This window comes from Globicephala melas, chromosome 7, assembly GCF_963455315.2.
Source record: "Globicephala melas chromosome 7, mGloMel1.2, whole genome shotgun sequence".
Classification (NCBI taxonomy): Eukaryota; Metazoa; Chordata; class Mammalia; order Artiodactyla; family Delphinidae; genus Globicephala; species Globicephala melas.
The window spans coordinates 29,962,921-29,968,599 of NC_083320.1; the positions used below are offsets into that span (position 1 = coordinate 29,962,921).

General features: G+C 46.1%; 1 non-coding gene across 1 annotated transcript; it reads right to left on the reverse strand.

The window, feature by feature from the left end:
• Positions 1-4,507: 4,507 nt before the first annotated feature.
• LOC115852920 (U6 spliceosomal RNA) lies at positions 4,508-4,611 on the reverse strand. The gene has a single exon (XR_004039310.1). It is a non-coding gene; the product is annotated as a U6 spliceosomal RNA (small nuclear RNA).
• Between the last annotated feature and the right edge of the window lie 1,068 nt (positions 4,612-5,679).

Sequence of the window (5,679 nt, forward strand, 5' to 3'; positions counted from 1 at the left end):
CTCATTTGTTTTTATTTAGTTTGTATGGATTTGCGCTGTTTTGTACATAAAAAGAACCAAACGGACATTAACTGCTAACCACTCGTAACCTGCCACGTGCATGTTCGAGCTTCATCTGTGCGCACACTTCCTCGGTGGGAGCAGACCGTGCGGGGTGCTTCTTCATTCGTTTGCATCATTTCACATACACCTGGCTTACACTCTAACTGCCCAGGTAGAATTCTTTCATGAGAAAACATCACAGGCACCCTGGTCATCCTTCTATTGCCTGATGTCCACGAGATCCCAAATTTCCTTTTATGTAAAGAACAATTTTCTAACCTTTCTTATCATACTCGTTATGTATATTCCTCCCAGAAGAAATTACCAAGTTAAAGCGTATGAACTCTGCCGCTCTATTTAGAGGTTCCCAAATAATTCCAGAAGGATGAACCCATTACTCACTGCCCTTGGGGAACCAGGATACCTCTCTGGCTGTCATCGTTCAATCATTCATCCAGTACAGGTGTTTGCTGAGCGACTACTGTGAACAAGCATCACGTCAAAGCTGGGGGAATGGTGGCAAACAAGAGGCAGGCCCTCGTCCTTGGCCTTGTTGTGCCCTGCCCCCTGCAGTGGTTTCTCAAGCTACGGTCCAGGATCACCACACTGGAATCCCCTGGGGTGGGTACTTAACAAAAATGCAGATTCCTGGGACTAGCCCCTACACTACTGAATCAGAATCCCTAGGTACAGAGATCTGCATTTCCGATAAAATTCCCCGATGCACATTACATGTGAGCACAGCTGATCTAATGGAAATGAGCAAAAGTTCCCTTCTGCTCAGAAAGAAACAAGAAGGGCCCAGGATGGACTGTGGGAGTCTGGGTTGATGGATCAGCTGGAGAAGGGAGATGACAGAACTGTGCAGGTCTTCTTGACAGAATGTCGCCTCCTGCAGGACCCAGACAAAGCCACTGAACCGAGGGCAGGCTGTGACGAATGAGCCAACCGGGAAGATCATTTTATGCTGCAGTGGGGTAGGTCCCTACCACGGGTGAAATGGCCTGGCCCACAGAGCAGGATTAGAGCATTTTCTGGTGTCCAGATCACTGTTTCAAATTAGTGGAGTGAAGCCAAGCAGCGCTGGGGAGAGGGAACATGTGGCTCTGCTCAGCGATGGAGTCGTGAGGGGTGCGAGTGCCCACCAATTCTCTGTGCGCAACCTGACCATTGTGCGTGGTGGACCAGCCAGCCTGTCTAGGAGGATGGCTACGCGGGTCAGGATGGATGAGATGGAGAGATGGAGAGAGGCAGCCGCAGCTGAGGGATCATCAGGCTGCTCTGCCGGGTCAGGGGAATGTCCAGACTTCACCGTGTAAACTGGGGCTGGCTTGGACTAGCTGTGTGGGAGTGGCTTGGGCATGCCACCAAGCAGGATGGGCAGGGCTAATGCAAGCTGTGGCTCTGGGACAGAGGAGTTATAAACATGAAACAGTCTAGTGTGGGGTCCCAGGAACTGCCCCAGGCTTGTGACAGCCAGTGGCCAAAATTGAGATGTGCTTATCTTTCTCCAGATAGGGCTGACCCCCTAAATGACAGGCCAACCTGGAGAGTTGGTGTTTCCCATAGTGCACAGCTTCTGAATTGACCAGACACACACTCCCAAGATTCTTTTGGCATTTTGGGGGGACGCTGCCATTGAATGATGACCCTGGTGCCAGTGGTAGACTCAGCTTTGTTTATTTCCCTATTTGCAACAGCCTCCTTGAGGAGGTGTAAGTTTGTGCCCCCAAACCAAAAGGAGGCGAGGGCCTTACTGCATTGCTCTCAATAGATACCAGCATCCCTTTTGCATGGATTGCACACAGCAAGCTGCGTTTCTGATTTTGCCCAGATTAGCAGTTAGTCCAGCAGCCGTTTTCATTAAAGCCTGAGTTACTGCACATGGTACAGTTTGAGTTCCAGTTTGGAGATGCTCCATGTGTGCCTCTATTTCTTAATTCAGGAAAATGATCATCAGTTATTTTTTTCTGGTCTGATCACGTAAGAGCAAATTAGTCAACCCAGCACAGGCCATGGATGGTCTTTGGATGTCAAAGTGACTTCTGGGGGCACAGAGGGGAAGGTCTCCAGACATACGATTCCCCAGGGCCTTTCTACCAAACACTGAGATCTGCTCACATCATCTCATCAGGGACAGCTCACGTTTTCCATCCACTTGGGGTGGTGGTGAGGGTGAGCCTAGCTATAGAAAGACCACGCCAGCACACAGGAAGTACCTGTGACCTCACTCATGTGAACTCAGACTGCTTTCCACCTGTGCTGGGAAAGAGAGCGTGTGTGTATGTGTGCAAGTGTGTGTTTCCTCAAAGAGCACAAGTGTAGTCTTCGGTTGAAAAGTAGAGAGCTAACACAGACAATTGGGGAAGAACATCTATTGATCAATAGTGATGCTGCATTTGGTATCTGCTTGAAAGGAATCATTAATTGTAAGTCGCCAAAAAGAGAACAGAGGAGAGAGCGTACACTTTCCACCCTTGAATCTCTCACTGTTGCCTTTCACAGGAACAGTTTCTCATGCAGAAAAATCTGTTTCCAGCTGGACTGAAAAGCTGCCCCTTGAGTCATAAATGTCTCTATACTTGTAAGGCTCTTCACAGTTGACAAAGCATTTTTGCAAAGTTTTCTCATTTGATCCTACCCACAGGGGAGGAGTGGCTAACCCAAGACTGCACAGCTAGAAAGTGGCACAGTGGAGCTGGATTCCACCTCAGAGGAGTCCCTGTTCAGTTTGGGTGGCACCTGAAGCTCTAAGACCAAGGCTGCCGTGGTAGCGGAGAGGCTGTTGAACTTGACGTAGGAGAGGCCCGTAGTTTACATCTTGCCCTGCACTTTGACTCTGGGGAAACTCTCAGCCTCATTTCCCCTCCTGGGCTGAGGGTGGTGAACCAGACCTATCTCAGCAGACAAAAATGGTAAAGTGAGCTTTCTTACCCTATGTACAAACGGACTGTGCAAATATCAAAAGAACAAAAAATGGAGCGATGGAATCGTTTTTAGCTACAACAACTCATCTGACCCTTTACTCTCAGAAGCAAGTCAGTTTCACCTCCCCCAAAGGTGGGTCATGCCCACAACACCTGTTAGCCCCCCACAAGGAGGGATGACCCCCGCTGAACAGTCAAAACCGAGTATCAGCAGATTTGCTTCAGCAAGGATGTTTCCTGGTTTCTGGGCGATTGTTGCCATCCCTGGGACGCAAGGTCATCCTCAGAACCATGCAAGTTAATAATATTAATATGAATATGAAGCAAGGGCCTTTGTAGGCTCCATGTTTCATTGTTTCAATGCATTTTGATATTAAATGAATAAGTAATGTGAATTACATCTAAACGACTGAAATATGCAAGTCAGCATCTGTTCTTTTTAAGTCAACAACTCGAGCTTATTATTAATACTATTATTATTAAAGGCTACAGACAGTCTTTTTCCATAACCATTTCTTCAATCAGGAAAGTAATCTTTTTTTAAATATATTTTTTAACATCTTTATTGGAGTATAATTGCTTTACAATGGTGTGTTAGTTTCTGCTATATAACAAAGTGAATCAGCTATACATATACATATATCCCCATATCCCCTCCCTCTTGCGTCTCCCTCCCACCCTCCCCATCCCACCCCTCTAGGTGGACACAAAGCACCGAGCTGATCTCCCTGTGCTATGCGGCTGCTTCCCACTAGCTATCTATCTTACATTTGGTAGTGTATATGTGTCCATGCCTCTCTCTCACTTCGTTGCAGCTTACACTTCCCACTTCCCATGTCCTCAAGTCCATTCTCTACATCTGCATCTTTATTCCTGTCCTGCCCCTAGGTTCTTCAGAACCATTTTTTTTCTTAGATTCCATATATACGTGTTAGCATATGGTATTTGTTTTTCTCTTTCTGACTTACTTCACTCTGTATGACAGTCTCTAAGTCCATCCACCTCACTACAAATAATTCAATTTCATTTCTTTTTATATGCCCAGTAGTGGGATTGCTGGGTCATATGGTAGTTCTACTTTTAGTTTTTTAAGGAACCTCCATACTGTTCTCCATAGTGGCTGTATCTATTTACATTCCCACCAACAGTGTAAGAGTGTTCCCTTTTCTCCACACCCTCTACAGCATTGATTGTTTGTAGATTTTTTGATGATGGCCATTCTGACTGGTGTGAGGTGATACCTCATTGTAGTTTTTTTTTTGTTGTTGTTTTTTTTTTTTTTTTGCGGTACGCGGGCCTCTCACTGCTGTGACCTCTCCCGTTGTGGAGCACAGGCTCCGGACGTGCAGGCCCAGCGGCCATGGCTCACGGGCCCAGCCTCTCTGCGGCATGTGGGATCCTCCCGGACCGGGGCACGAACCCGCGTCCCCTGCATCGGCAGGCGGACTCTCAACCACTGCGCCACCAGGGAAGCCCTCATTGTAGTTTTGATTTGCATTTCTCTAATGATTAGTGATGTTGAGCATCCTTTCATGTGCAAAAATATGGAACACTTCATGAATTTGTGTGTCATCCTTGTGCAGGGGCCATGTTAAACTCTGTATCGTTCCAATTTTAGTATATGTGCTGCCAAAGTGATCACAAGAATGTAATCTTAATTTGTCACTATCTGATGATCACTGAGCTACATTATTGGTTTCCTACTTATACATGTATTCAATGCCTATCATCTCTGGACACAGGTGAACAGCTAATATTACTAAGAATATCACTCTGAGCGAAGCTTCCATTTCTTTGTTTCCTTTGTAAATAATTATGCTAAATTTGTACCAACCATCTCCCCCATATTTCCCCGAATTTCCATATGTGGAACTGAGCTGATTTAATAAAATAGACCAAAGACGCAGGCACCATTCTCTTCTTGCCTGGCTAAATTGACCACAGTCACCTCAGAGGCAACTAGCCATACAGGGCGGAGAGTACTTGACTGCAATGTGCAAGCTGAACTTCAGAGCATCGACTTCCCCACTGTTAGACTGACAGCAAGCTCCTCTGCGGGCGAGAGGAGCAGCCCCCTTTTGCACACAATCAGCACCAGCTGTGGTCCAATTAAACTCAACAGTGAACAGGTGTTCACTGTAATGACTTCCACACAAAAGCACGCTTCCATTTAGTACTCTTTACATCCGATACACTCACAGCCCCACTGAAAGGCAGTAGTAGAAAACGAGATGGAATTCAGTGGAGGAAAAACAGCAACCCGCAAACTTGTCCATAATCAGCACCAGAAGCCTCAATTAGCCTCAACATTTCACAGGTGTCCACAGGAGGGTATTTTTATGCAGAGCCTACTCGAGTCAATTGTCTCTTAAGAAGTTCTTTGAAAACATTTTGAAGTTTTTCAAATTCAGGTAGCTCACTCATATTACTACCCCACTACTGTTATTACCACTATTTCTTTTTTTTTTTAACATCTTTATTGGAGTATAATTGCTTTACAATGTTGTGTTACTTTCTGCTGTACAACAAAGTGAATCAGCTATACATATACATATATCCCCATATCTCCTCCCTCTCGCGTCTCCCTCCCACCCTCCGTATCTCAGCGCTCTAGGTGGACACACAGCACTGAGCTGATCTCCCTGTGCTATGCAGCTGCTTCCCACTAGCTATCTATTTTACATTTGGTAGTGTATATGTGTCCATGCCA